Raw genomic sequence first — 15,463 nt, 5'->3', positions numbered from 1 at the left:
ATGTTATTATACATGTTTCAATGCCATTCTCTCAAATCATCACACCCTCTCCCTCTCCCTCTGAGTCCAGAAGTCCGCTATACACATCTGTGTCTTTTTTGCTGTCCTGCATACAGGGTCATCATTGCCATCTTCCTAAATTCCATATATATGTGTTAGTATACTGTATTGGTGTTTTTCTTTCTGGCTCACTTCACTCTGTATAATTGGCTCCAGTTTCATCCATCTCATCAGAACTGATTCAAATGTATTCTTTTTAATGGCTGAGTAATACTCCATTGTGTATATGTACCACAGCTTTCTTATCCATTCATCTACTGATGGACTTTAAGCCAACTTTTTCACTCTCCTCTTTCACTTTCATCAAGAGGCTTTTTAGTTCCTCTTCACTTTCTGCCATAAGGGTGGTGTCATCTGCATATCTGAGGTTATTGATATTTCTCCTGGCAATCGTGATTCCAGCTTGTGTTTCTTCCAGTCCAGCATTTCTCATGATATACTCTGCATAGAAGTTAAATAAGCAGGGTGACAATATACAGCCTTGACATACTCCTTTTCCTATTTGGAACCAGTCTGTTGTTCCATGTCCAGTTCTAACTGTTGCTTCCTGACCTGCATATAGGTTTCTCAAGAGGCAGGTCAGGTGGTCTGGTATTCCCATCTCTTGAAGAATTTTCCAGTTTATTGTTATCCACACAGTCAACTGCCACTACCGTCTCCCAAATCCAGAGACTGCCCATGAGCAAAATTGAATCCTACTCAAAATAACTTTATTCTGTCCCCCACTTCCAAACCAATATCTCCCACAGGTATAGGTATGTCAAACACCTACAACCTAACTGCAAGAGAAGCTGGGAATTCGTTTCTGATTTCTACTTTGGAATGATAAAATTCCTCATAAGGGAATTTCCCCCAACACAGAAAGGCCATTCGACAAATAGAAGGCAATTATGAATACAATTATTGTTCCCCAAATTTCTGGCCTCTCAAAACTTCTCAAAGGAAGAATTCACTCTTTTAATCGCAGATAGAAACACACTCAGCTTTGCATAATAAAGCTCATATTGGCTTTTGTTACAGAAAACCATGTGATGACTGTTTTTCTTTGTTAATACATCAGTCAGGATGTATTATACAATTCTATACATTATACTGCTGTAATAAATAACCCTAAGATCTTAATAGCTAATACAACAAACTTTTCATATTTGTTTGTGGGTTAGGCAGGAGGCTTTTTCATGGTAGTCATTCAGGAACCCAAGATGACCATACTTTTCCACGAAACATATTTCCATAATGGCCAAGGCAGGAAACGGAAATGTGGCACATTGTGCATTCTACCTGAAAATGTTTTAAAGAGGTGACACTGGTTATTCTGCTCACATTTCATCAACCAAATGTAGGAGGTGTTGCTAACTGTAATCCTCCTATATTTGTTAAAGAAGCAAAATATTCCTTAATCTTATTGACTATTTAAGTTTTCAACACCTGTAAAAGAATGCCTATGCTTCATCTTTAAAGGCTTAGTTGATTGTGATTAAAAAAGAAATTTATAAATTCTAAATTTATAAATTCTGTTCTCTGTAACAGCCAGATATATTATGGTGTCAGAGGATGACAACTTCATGATAAAACCTAGAAGATAGATGTGATACAACGAAAGGAAGTATAGTCTCCCCATCCAGGTATAAATTGGGAGAGAGATTTCTGGGGCACTGAGATGATTTCTAGGACAAGAAAGAAGGAGTTTGAAGAGGTTAAAGCACCTGTCTGTGCCACTCTTCTTAGGCTAGCATATCAGCTCTTAGTGTGGGAAGTAGGGAAGGGAGTCTACTAAAGATGCCAACTCCTGTAGAAGGATAAAGCCACCAGGGGGTGCAGTGGTATAGAATCTGCCTGCCAATGCATGACACCCAAGAGACACAGGTTTGATCCCTGGGTTGGGAAGATCCCCTAGAATAGGAAATGGCAACCCACTCCAGTTTTCTTGCCTGGAAAATTCCATGGACAGAGGAGCCTGGCAGGCTACAGTCCACGGGGTTGCAAAGAGTCAGACATGATTAAGAGACTGAGCCCACAAAGAGTTATCAGAGAATCTGATAACATCAGGAGAAGGATGAATGGGTCTACTTTATAGGTGCAGCAATAAGGGGACGGCATTTCTCTAAAAGCCTCATGCATCCATGGTGTCTTTCAAATGTGCACTGGAAAAATAGCATCTGCACAAGGTAAACCTGAGATCTTCTGTTTTCTGGAGAATGCCAAAATTCCCCTGTGTTTCAGAGATGTGTGGCAATAGCTTGAACATAGGATAAGGAAGCCTGAGTGTGCTCTCTGGCAGGGGCCAATGGTTAGAACCTGAAAGACAATTCAGAAAGCAAGGCAGGTCCAGTTGCAGCTCAACAAATACCAGTCCAGAAATCAGAAGAGACAAACCACCCAAGGCAAAACCCAGTGATAATTCGACAATAGAGTCTCTAAGGATTCAGGTCATATGCTACAAAACTCTGTCCTTGATACAGCGTTTAAGACCCAAAGAGAGGTGGGCAAGAAAAGAGACAATTGTGAAAAACTGAGAATTTAAACTAGAATAACTGAGAGATGACAGCCAGCAGAATGAGCTCCTGTCCCACCACAGGAATATGAAGACTGCTAGAGGAATTAATAAGGTTTATTTTTATTTGTACAACTATTATTTTGTGTAAATGTGTAATCTGACAACAAATGCCCTCCAAATCTAGTGACTTGGAGTCAATATTTCCATAGAAAATGTGACCACTTATGAAATTTCTTGAAAATACACACTCAAGAAATGAAATATCCTCAAGATATTCTTTGAAATTATGTGCTATGGTAGCTCTATAGAGCTCTCTCAACTAAAAAATAATTTGCCTCTATTTCTCCTGAAAGCAGAGATACTACTACAAAGAAGTCCCACATTCTTGTAATTACCAATGTTTACCATTCTAGTTTCATCTCATTCTTTTTTTTCTCTTCACTCTCTCTCATCCTTTCTTTTGTATTTCTCTCTCTCTCTCTTCATCCTTTTATCTCCTCTCTTTTTCCTATTTTGAGGCTGATATAACCTTGATATGTAAATTTAAAGATAAGAGTAAAAAGAAATAAACTTCAGATGATCTGTATCAATTTATAGCTATAGGAACAAAAATCCAAATAAATCATAAGTAAAGGGAATCCTGCTTTTTTTTTGTACACGAACACCTTTACAACCATATAAAAACAACATTTAGGAAGGGTTGGATTTATGCTAGGAAAGGAAATAACTCTTTCATTAAAAAAACTAATAATGTAATTTGATATAAACTATTAGAGGAAAAAAAATCATTTTCAACAGATACAGAAAGTCATTTCATAAAACCAGTATCTGTTTATTAAAAACTGAATAATTGCAAAGGCAAACTAAGAATGGAAATAAATTTGTTAAAACCTCACTGGGCAAAAAAAAGAAGAAAACCTTACTGAGCAAATATATTCATATAGTTAAACAATGGGGCCATTTCCTTTAAAATATACATAGGAAGAAGACACTCACTCTGAACGTTCATTTAGTATTATACAAGAGGTCCTAAAAGGAGCCTATAAAGATGAGAAAGATTTAAAATATAAATACTGGAAATAAACAAAATATTCATTGTTCAAAGATGATGTAATTGCTATAACTATCAACATAAAAAGTTCAACATAAATTAACAGTGTGATAGAAAAGTTCAGAAATATTAAGTACCAAGTCTTTATTAAAAGTTGTATCTCTAGATGCCAGGAATTACCAACTTAGACTTTCTTCAAAGCACTATAAAAATTTTCATAAATCTTACATGATAGGTACAATTATAACATATTATTCAAAGACAAAAAAGAAGACTTCAGTAATAGATAGAAAAACCAAGTTCATGGATGGTAAAACTCAAAGTTATAAAAATGTCAGTTCTCCAAAAATTAATCTATAAATTCAAAGTAATACAACCAAAATAGCAACAATGTTCTTTAAAACCTATTTTTAGAACCTTCTTTCATCTCATCTCTCTGACCTATCCGTGTCTCTCTCTTCTGTTTTTAAGACTCCTGTGAGTACATTGCTTCCACTCAGATAATCCAGGATAATCTCTCCATCCAAGGTTCTTTATTTAATCCCATTGGCAGAGTCACCTTTTTTCCATGTAGTATATGCTTGTGCGTATGGAAGAAAGATCATAAATTATACTAAGATTTCCAACTCTATGGAGGATCAGTACCACTAATCCCTGTGTTCAAAGATTGACTTTATTTGTTATTGTTATATGCTTTGTGTGTGTGAACAGTTTTAAAGTTTTGGTGGTTTAGTCACTAAGTCATGTCCAACTCTTGCAACCTGTGGACTATAGCCCACCAGGCTCCTCTGTCCATGGGATTTTCCAGGCAAGAATACTGGAGTGGATTGCCATTTCCTTCTCCAGGGGATCATCTCAACCCAGGAATCAAACCCAGGTCTCCTGCATTGCAGGCAGATTCTTTACCCACTGAGCTATGAGGGAAAGTTTTACCTTCCCCTCAAAAAAAGTATTACCAGGAGAAACACAGATGAAAACTCAGAAGTGGCAAGCACAGTTGCTACACAAGTAACATGGTGACTGCAACGACCCAGAGGACAGATGTTGAGAACCCAAGAAAACACGGTGGAGACAAATGGAGGGGGATTCCACGGATATTGGGGGGATTAACTTATATAACCAATTTAATAGGGGTTGTGATATTATAAGAAATATATATTTGGTCTTGATCCTTAATTCCTGGCACAGAGCTCCTACAACTCTTGTAATTTCCTGAGTGATAGAAGGGAGAAAAATGTGTTTGTTATAAGCCACTTTCAACCATATTTGAGTAGGGGGAGACTCTAGGACACATTTCCAGTTTGGGTGGCTTTTTTTGAGTAATAAGCCTGCTCCCGTGGCATAAAAATGAAGCCAAAACAGCTCACAGAAGCAACCACTGACCATGCAGCATGGGAAGGTGATGGTGATCCTCCCCAGCGCCTTCTTCCTCTCTCCTGGGGCTTGTTCTTCATCATCTCCTAGCGTTTCAGACAGACCTCCAGCTGCCCCCAGAGCAAACTTGCCTAGCAACATGGCCTCTGCCCTGCACTGACTTTCTTCCCTGTCTGATCTCAGACCCCTATGCCCCTGGTATTTCCTGTATCTCCCAATCAGACAGTTGGCACTCAAGTCCCTAAGGCTTTCTCCTAGGGAAATTTGAATGAGAACAGTAATCAAATCATGGTAGGAGGGAGGGGTAGGGGATGGACAGGGAGTCCAGAGTTATCAAATGCAAACTCTTACATAGAGAATGGATAAACAACAAAGGCCTACCGGACAGCATAGGGAACCATATTCAATATCCTGTGATAAGCCATAATGGAAAAGAATATGAAAAAGAATGTGTGTGTATAATATATATATAATACACACATATATAACTGAATCACTTTGCTGTACAGCAGAAATTAACACAATACTGTAAACCAATTATAATTCAATAAATTAAAATATATTTTAATTAAAAAAGGTGATAGGCTATGCAATGGAGAGGGGGATCCCAGCAGCAATCCTGCTCAGATATTGTCCAACTAAGCTACAGACAAATGGAGGAAGGCTCCCATAACTGGCTCTGGAGTGGCTCCCTGTCTAGACATCAGCATCACACACCAGTACCAACCAAGTCCTCACAAGGGTTTCTTTCTTTGTCTTGTTCAGGAACAACACCATAGGTGCTGGTTGCTGCTGCTGCTGCTAAGTCGCTTCAGTCGTGTCCAACTCTGTGCGACCCCATAGACGGCAGCCCACCAGGCTCTGCAGTCCCTGGGATTCTCCAGGCAAGAATGCTGGAGTGGGTTGCCATTTCCTTCTCAAATGCATGAAAGTGAAAAGTGAAAGTGAAGTCGCTCTGTCGTGTCTGACTCTTCGTGACCTCATGGACTCTGGTTAGATTTGCTTAATAAAATATAATGACATATCACACTTACACTGTTGTTTAAAAGAATTACTACTGTGCAGGAAGAATTTCTCTTTATGGAAACACAGTTAATTGACAGCTGGGAAAAACTGTGGTGATAAAGTTAATTAACTTTACCAGGTTTCTCTGGATTTTACAATACCTATCTTTTATTTAAAGGCTATTTAAAGGCAAGCTATCTTGGCACAATGAAACAAAGAGCTCTGCAACAGTAACTCAGTCTTCCTGAAGTGAAGTGAAAGTTGCTCAGTCGTGTCCAACTCTTTGTGACCCCATGGACTGCATAGTCCATGGAATTCTCCAGGCCAGAATACTGGAGTGGTAACCTTTCCCTTTTCCAGGGAATCCTCCCAACCCAGGGATCAAACCCAGGTCTCCCGTATTGCAGGCAGATTCTTTACCAGCTGAATCTTCCTATTTCACAGCAAAGTCTGAAGTGAGCATATTGCACTGGAAGGAACAATACTCAAACAGCTCAGGCAGCTTTCTGGGGAAAGCAGCCATCACTGGCGTTCTTTCAGAAAACTGGAGCTTCAGGACCAGTGTTTTGCAAAATGTGATGCATGTACAACTTGTATCGGAATCCTCCAATGATGCTTTTGAAACTACAGAATATTGGGATCAACCCCAGATTTGTTTTGCAAAATGTGATGCATGTACAACTTGTATCGGAATCCTCCAATGATGCTTTTGAAACTACAGAATATTGGGATCAACCCCAGATTTGCTGAATCTGAATCAATAAACATGGGGTCCACGACTCAGCATTTTCAGCCAGCTTACTGCATAACTTTTCTTAGACTTAGATTGCCTGCAACATCGCCATTTTGAGCTTTATTTGCATTAGCAAGTAGCCTTTTGTAAGTAAGAAAATGAGTGTATCTTGGGCCATTCATACATTCAATATTGAATTTAACTAAAGGGAACTCAGTCGTGTGAAAGCAAAGGTTGTCAAACTGCATTCAGAATATTCTGGAGGGACCCAGCATGTGTCTGATTCAACTTCTATCCTGAAAATACTTTAAAGCTGTACTTTAATAACTTACATACTCAAAAGTGTTGTAGTCCAAATTTTTAACACATTTGAGGCTGCCAGCTTAAGCCATGTTGCCAATTTGACCAGATTTTGTGCTGACATCTAGCAGTTTCCTACATATATACAAGATGATGTTTAAAATCTGCCCTCAGAGATTTCTGTAGGAGTGAGCACGTCTGCAGACAGAAAACTGTGCACATGAGCTCCAGACAGCAGCCTGTGCAGACGTTCCATCCCATCCAGAGGGGCCAAAGCACAGCACAGTCTCCGTTCCCACCCAGGAAATGATGTGACAAGGGAAGACATTTTGCCATGGTGATGTCAGGGTTTTTAGTTCAGGTCAGTTCAGTCACTCAGTCATGTCTGACTCTTTGCAACCCTATGGACTACAGCACGCCAGGCTTACCTGTCTATCACCAACTTCCAGAGCTCACTCAAATTCATGTCCATTGACTTGGTGATGCCATCCAAACACCTCATCCTCTGTCAGCCCTTCTCCTCCTGCCTTCAATCTTTCCCAGTATCAGGGTCTTTTCCAGTGAGTCAGTTCTTCACATCACGTGGCCAAAGTACTGGAGTTTCAGCTTCAGCATCAGACTTTTCAATGAATATTCAGGTCTTACTTCTTTGAGGGTTCACTGGTTTGATTTCCTTGCTGCCCAAGGGACGCTCAAGAGTCTTCTCTAACACCACAGTTCAAAAGTATCAATTTTTCAGCACTCAGCTTTCTTTATACTTCAACTCTCACATCCATATATACCCATTCTCACATTGGAAAAACCACAGTTTTGATTAGATGGACCTTTGCCAGAAAAGTAATGTCTCTGCTTTTTAATAAATGCTATCTAGGAGACATAGAACAACAAAATGGTTCCAAATAGGAAAAGGAGGACATCAAGGCTGTATATTGTTACCCTGCTTATTTAACTTATATGCAGAGTACATTATGAGAAATGCTGGGCTGGAAGAAGCACAAGCTGGAATCAAGATTGCCAGGAGAAATATCAATAACCTCAGATATGCAGATAACACCACCGTTATGGTAGAAAGTGAAGAGGAACTAAAAAGCCTCTTGATAAAAGTGAAAGAGGACAGTGAAAAACTTGCCTTAAAGCTCAACATTCAGAAAACTAAGATCATGGCATCTGGTCCCATCACTTCATGGGAAATAGATGGAGAAACAGTAGAAACAGTGTCAGACTTTATTTTTGGGGGGCTCCAAACTTACTGCAGATGGTGATTGCAGCCATGAAATGAAAAGACACTCCTTGGAAGGAAAGTTATGACCAACCTAGACAGCATATTGTAAAGCAGAGACATTACTTTGCCAACAAAGGTCTGTCTCATCAAGGCTACGGTTTTTCCAGTAGTCATGTATGGATGTGAGAGTTGGACTGTGAAGAAAGCTGAGCACCGAAGATTTGATGTGTTTGAACTGTGGTTTTGGAGAAGACTCTTGAGAGTCCCTTGGACTGCAAGGAGATCCAGCCAGTCCATCCTAAAGGAGATCAGTCCTGGGTATTCTTTGGAAGGACTCAAACTGAAGCTAAAACTCCAATACTTTGGCCACCTCATGAGAAGAGTTGACTCATTGGAAAAGACCCTGGGAGGGATTAGGGGCAGGAGGAGAAGGGGACAACAGAGGATGAGATGGTTGGATGGCATCACCGACTCGACGGACAGGAGTTTGGGTAAATTCCGGGAGTTGGTGACGGACAAGGAGGCCTGGTGTGCTGCGATTCACGGGGTCGCAAAGAGTCAGACACGACTGAGCAACTGAACTGAACTGAGGATGGTCAAAACTTTTCCTCCCAGGAGCAAGCATCTTTTAATTTCAAGGCTGCTATCTGCAGTGATTTTGGAGCCCAAGAAAATAAAGTCTGACACTGTTTCCACTCTTTCCCCATCTGTTTGTCATGAAGTGATTGGACCGGATGCCATGATATTCGTTTTTTGAATGTTGAGTTTTAAGCCAGCTTTTTCACTCTCTTCTTTCACTTTTATCAGGATGCTCTTTAGCTCCTCTTCACTTTCTGCCATAAGGGTGGTGTCATCTGCATATCTGAGGTTATTGATATTTCTCCTGGCAATCTTGATTCCAGCTTGTGCTTCATCCAGCCTGGCATTTCTCATGATGTACTCTGAATATAAGTTAAATAAGCACGATGACAACATACAGCCGTGATATACTCCTTTCCTGATTTGGAACCAGTCTTTTGCTCCATTTCTGGCTGTAACCGTTGCTTCTTGACCTATATACAGATTTCTCAGGAGACAGCTAAGGTGGTCTGGTAAGTCCTATTTCTTGAAGAATTTCCCACAATTTGTTGTAATCCACACAGTAAAAGGCTTTGGCATAGTCAATAGAGCAGAAGTAGGTGTATTTTCAGGAACTCTCTTGCTTTTTTGATGATCCGACAGATGTTGACAATTTGATCTCTGGTTCCTCTGCCTTTTCTAAATCTACCTTGAACATCTGGAAGCTCACAGTTCATGTATTATTGACGCCTGGCTTGGAGAATTTTGAGCATTACTTCACTAGCATGTGAAATGAGTGCAATCGTGTGGTAGTTTGAGGATTCTTTGACGTTGCCTTTCTTTGGGATTGGAATGAAAACTAACCTTTTCCAGTTCTCTTGCCACTGCTGAGTTTTCCAAATTTGCACCCATATTGAGTGCAGCACTTTAACACCATCATCTTTTAGGATTTGAAATAGCTCAACTGGAATTCCATCACCTCCACTAGTTTTGTTCATAATGATGCTTCCTAAGGCTCACTTGACTTCACACTCTACGATGTCTTGCTGTAGTGGGTGATTACACCATCATGGTTATCTGGGTCATGAAGATCTTTTTTGTATAGTTCCTGTGTATTCTTGCCACCTGTTCTTAGTGTCTTCTGCTTCTGTTAGGTCTATACCATTTCTGTCCTTTATTGTGTCCATCTTTGCATGACATGTTCCCTTGGTATCTCTAGTTTTCTTGAAGAGATCTCTAGTCTTTCCCATCGTATTATTTTCCTCTATTTCTTTGCACTGATTACTGAGGAAGGCTTTATTATCTCTCCTTGCTATTCTTTGGCTCTGCATTCAGATGGGTATATTTTTCCATTTCTCCTTTGCCTTTAGCTTCTCTTCTTTCCTCAACTATTTGTAAGGCTCTTCAGACACCCATTTTGCCTTTTTGCATTTCTTTTCCTTGGGGACGGTCTTGATCAGTGCCTTCTCTACAATGTCATGAACCTTCGTCCATAGTTCTTCAGGCACACTGTCTATCAGGTCTAATCCCTTGAATCTATTTGTCACTTCCACTGTATAATAGTAAGGGATTTGATTTAGGTCATACCTGGATGGTCTAGTGGTTTTCCCTACTTTCTTCAATTTAAGTCTGAATCTGACAATAAGGAATTCATGATCTGAGCCACAGCTTGAGTGTTTGAGTGTCTCCTGCAGAGGCACGAGTCAGCAGTGGCTGGCTGCAGGCACTGGGGCTCTGGGTGCAGCACACACTTGGGTGTGGCATAAGCCCTCTTAGAGGAGGTCGCCATTAACCCCACCAGAAAGTCACCAAGCAGACAACCCACAAACTGCAGAATAATTATACCAAAGAAATTCTCGCACTGTTGAGGAAATTCTAGGAACCACAACAGATTTCCCAACCTGGGTACCTGGCAAAACCCCCAGAGCATTTGACTTTGGAGGAGAGTGGGATCTGAATACAGAACCTACACTGAACTGGAGAAACAGACTCTTGGAGCACAGATAAAACCTTGTGGGCACCAGGACCCAAGAGAAAGGAGCAGTGACCACACAAGAGACTGACCCAGACTTGTCTGTGCACATCCAGGAGTCTCTGGCAGAGGCATGAGTTGGGGGTGCCCTGCTGCAGGATCAGGGGCACTGAGTGTGGCAGTGAATGCAAAAGGCCTTTTGAAGGAGTTCACCATTTTCTTCATTAACTCCACCATGGTTTGATCTCAGGTTGAACAACAGGGAGGAAACACACATCAACAGAAAATTGCATTAAACATTTACTGAGCATGGCCTTGCCCATCAGAACAAGACCCATTCCTCCCCACCCCCAACAGTCAGTCTCTCCCATCAGGAAGCTTCTTTCCTAATCCCTCCGAAGGCAGACAGAAAGAAAACCACAGTCACAGAAAACTAATCAAACTGACCACATGGACCACAGCCTTGTCTAACTCAGTGAAACTATGAGCCAGGCTGTGTAGGGCCACCCAAGAAACATAGGTCATTGTGAAGAGTTCTCACAAAACATGGTCCCCTGGAGAAGGCAACAGCAAACCACTTTGGTATTCTTGCCTTGAGAACTCCATGAACAGCATGAAAAGTCAAACAGATATGACACTGAAAGATGAACGTCTCAGGTTAGTAGGTGCACAATATGCTACCAGAGAAGAATGGAGAAATAACACCAGAAAGAATGAAGAGATGGAGTCAAAGTGAAAACAATGCCCAGTTGTGGATGTGACTGGTGATGGAAGTAAACTCTGGTGCTGTAAGAGTAATACTGCATAGGAACCTGGAATGTTAGATCCATGAATCAGGGTAAATAGGAAGTGGTCAAATAGGAGAAGACAAGACTGAACATCGACATTTTAGGAATCAGTGAACTAAAACGGACTGGAATGGCCATATTTAATTCAGATGACCATTATATCTACTACTGTGGGCAAGAATACCTTAGAAGAGATGGAGTGGCCATCATAGTCGAAAAAAGAGTGGGAACCACAATATACCTGGGTGTAATCTCAAACATGACAGAATGATCTCTGTTTATTTCCAAGGCAAACCATTGGCACAGTAATCCAAGTCTATACCCCAGCCAGTTATTCTGAAGAGGATTAAGCTGAATAGTTCTATGAAGAACTACAAGACCCTCTAGAACTAACACACACACACAAAAGATATCTTTTTCATTAAATGAGGTGGAATGCAAAAGTAGGAAGTCAAGAGACATGTGGAGTAACAGGCAAGTTTGGCCTTGGAGTACAGAATGAAGCACGGCTAAGGCTCACAGAGTTTTGCAAGAGAATGCACTGGTCATAGTAAACACCCTCTTCCAACAACACAAGAGAAGACCCTACACATGGACATCGCCAGATGGTCAATACTGAATCAGATTGATTATACTCTTTGCAGCGAAATATGGAGAAGCTCTGTCATCAGAGAAACAAGACCAGAAGCTGACTGTGGCTCAGACCATGAACTTCTTATTGACAAATTCATATTTAAATTGAAGAAAGAAGGGAAAACCACTAGACCATTTAGGTATGACTGAAATTAAATCCCTTATGATTATGCAGTGAAAGTGACAAATAGATTCAAAGGTTTAGATCTGATAGACAAAGCACCTGAAGAACTATGGATGGAGGTTTGTGACATTGTATAGGAGGCAGTGATCAAGACCATCCCTAAGAAAAAGAAATGCAAAAAAGCAAAATGGTCGTCTGAAGAGGCCTTACAAATAGTTGAGGAAAGAAGAGAAGCTAAAGGCAAAGGAGAAATGGAAAAATATATGTATCTGAATGCAGAGTTCCAAAGAATAGCAAGGAGAGATAAGAAAGCCTTCCTCGGTGACCAGTGCAAAGAAATAGAGGAAAGCAATAGGATGGGAAAGACTAGAGATCTCTTCAAGAAAATTGGAGATACTAAGGGAACATGTCATGCAAAGATGGACACAATAAAGGACAGAAATGGTATGGACCTAACAAAAGCAGAAGAGATTAAGAAGAGGTGGTAAGAATACACTGAAGAACAATACAAAAAAGATCTTCATGACCCAGATAGCCATGATGGTGAGATCACCCACTACAGCGAGACATCCTGGAATGCAAAATCAAGTGGGCCTTACGAAGCATCACTATTAACAAAACTAATGGAGGTGATGGAATTCCAGCTGAGCTATTTCAAATCCTAAATTTGGAAAATTCAGCAGTTGCCACAGAACTGGGAAAGGTCAGTTTTCATTCCAATCCCAAAGAAAGGCAATGCCAAAGAATGCTCAAACTACCACACGATTGCAATCATCTCACACGCTAGCAAAGTAAAGCTCAAAATTCTCCAAATGAGACTTCAACAGTACATGAACTGTGAGATTCCAGATGTTCAAGCTGGATTTAGAAAAGGCAGAAGAATCAGAGATCAAATTGTCAACATCTGTTGGATCATCAAAAAAGCAAGAGAGTTCCAGAAAAAAACTTGTGCTTTATTGACTATGCCAAAGCCTTTGACTGTGTGGATCACAACAAACTGTGGATAATTCTTCAAGAAATGGAAATACCAGACCACCTTACCTGTCGGCTGAGAAATCTGTATGCAGGTTAAGAAGCAATGGTTAGAACCGGACATGGAACAAAAGTCTGGTTCCAAATCAGGAAAGGAGTACGTCAAGGCTGTATATTGTCACCATGCTTATTTAACTTATAGGCAGATGACATCATGAGAAATGCCAGGCTGGATGAAGCACAAGCTGGAATCAAGATTGCCAGGAGAAATATCAATAACTTCAGATATGCAGATGACACCACACTTATGGCAGAAAGCATAAGAGAACTAAAGAGCCTCATCTGGTCCCATCACTTCATGGCAAATAGATGGGGAAACAATGGAAACAGTGACAGACTTTACTTTTTTAGTCTCCAAAATCACTGTAGATGGTGACTGCAGTCATGAAATTAAAAGACACATGCTCCTTGGAAGAAAAGCGATGACCAACCTAGATAGCATATTAAAAAGCAGAGACATTATTTTGCCAACTAAGGTCTGTCTAGTCAAAGCTATGTTTTTTTCAGTGGTCACGTATGGATGTGAGAGTTGGACCATAAAGAAAGCTGAGTGCCAAAGAACTGATGTTTTTGAACTGTAGTGTTGGAGAAGACTCTTGACAGTCCCTTGGACCACAAGGAAATCAAACAGGCAATCCTCAAGGAAATCAGTCCTGAATAGTCATTGGAAGCTCTGATGCTGAAGCTGAAGCTCCAATACTTTGACCACATGATGCAAAGAACTAACTCATCAGAAAAGACCCTGATGCCGGGAAAAAGACTGAAGGCAGGAGGAGAAGAGGACGACAGAAGATGAGATAGTTGGGTTGCATCACTGTCAAAGAACATGAATTTGAGTAAGCTCTGGGAGTTGGTGATGGACAGAGAGGCCTGGTGTGCTGCAGTCCATGGGGTCGCAAAGGGTCGGAGATGACTGAGCAACTGAACTGAATGGAACATGCCCCTGCCCATCAGAGCAAGACCCAGTTTCCCCCTTCACAGTGAGTCTCTCCCATCAGGAACCTTCTTTACTTATCCCTCGGAGGGAAGACAGAAAGAAAACCACAATTTCAGAAAACCAGTCAAACTGATCACACGGACCACAGCCTTGTCTAACTCAATGAAACTATGAGCCAATCTGTGTAGGGCCACCCAAGAGAGATGGGTCACTGTAGATAATTCTGACAAAACATGGTCCATTGAGAAGGGAATGGCAAACCACCTCAGTATTCTTGCCTTGAGAACCCCATGAACAGTATGAAAAGTCAAAAATATATGACACTGAAAAATGAACTCCTTATGTTGGTAGGTGCCCAATATGCTACTGGAGATCAGTGGAGAAATAGCTCCAGAAAGAATGAAGAGAAACAGCCAAAGCGAAAACAACATCCAGTTATGGATGTGACTGGCAATGGAAGCAAAGTCTGGTGCTGCAAAGAGGAACCTGGAATATTAGGTGTATGAATCAAGGTAAATTGGAAGTGGTCAAACAGGAGATGGCAAGACTGAACATTGACAGTTTAGGAATCAGTGAACTAAAATGGACTGGAATGGCCAAATTTAATTCAGATGACCATTATATCTACTACTGTGGGCAAGAATCCCTTAGAATAGATGGAGTAGACCTCATAGTCAATAAAAGAGTCTGAAACGCAGTACTTGGGTGCAGTCTCAAAAATGACAGAATGCACTCTGTTCATTTCCAAGGCAAACCATTCAGTATCACAGTAATCCAAGTCTATGCCCCAACCAGTAATGCTGAAGAAGCTGAAGTTGAACGGTTCTATGAACACCTACAAGACCTTCTAGAACTAACACCCAAAAAAGATGTCTTTTTTGTAATAGGGGACTGGAATGCAAAAGTAAGGAGTCAGAGTTTTGGCCTTTACCAGTTTTAAGTGTCTGGGCCTATCATTTATATTTGTAAATGCTATCATAATATTTCAAGTGAGGGTAATAAAATTGCCCTTAAAACCAGAAATGGATTGTCACAAAATAATGAAAAAGCAAAAAGATATGTGTTGATAGAATATAGAGCTGAGCAGGACAAGAGGAAATGACACACTGTCCTATGTGACTGGCAGTGGGATTTTCAGACAAGGGGGTCACATTGATGACAGTGAAAAAACCTTGTA

The sequence above is a fragment of the Oryx dammah genome, unplaced genomic scaffold (genome assembly GCF_014754425.2).
Source record: "Oryx dammah isolate SB20612 unplaced genomic scaffold, SCBI_Odam_1.1 HiC_scaffold_10, whole genome shotgun sequence".
Lineage (NCBI taxonomy): Eukaryota > Metazoa > Chordata > Mammalia > Artiodactyla > Bovidae > Oryx > Oryx dammah.
Note: the sequence above shows the minus strand (reverse complement) of the source record.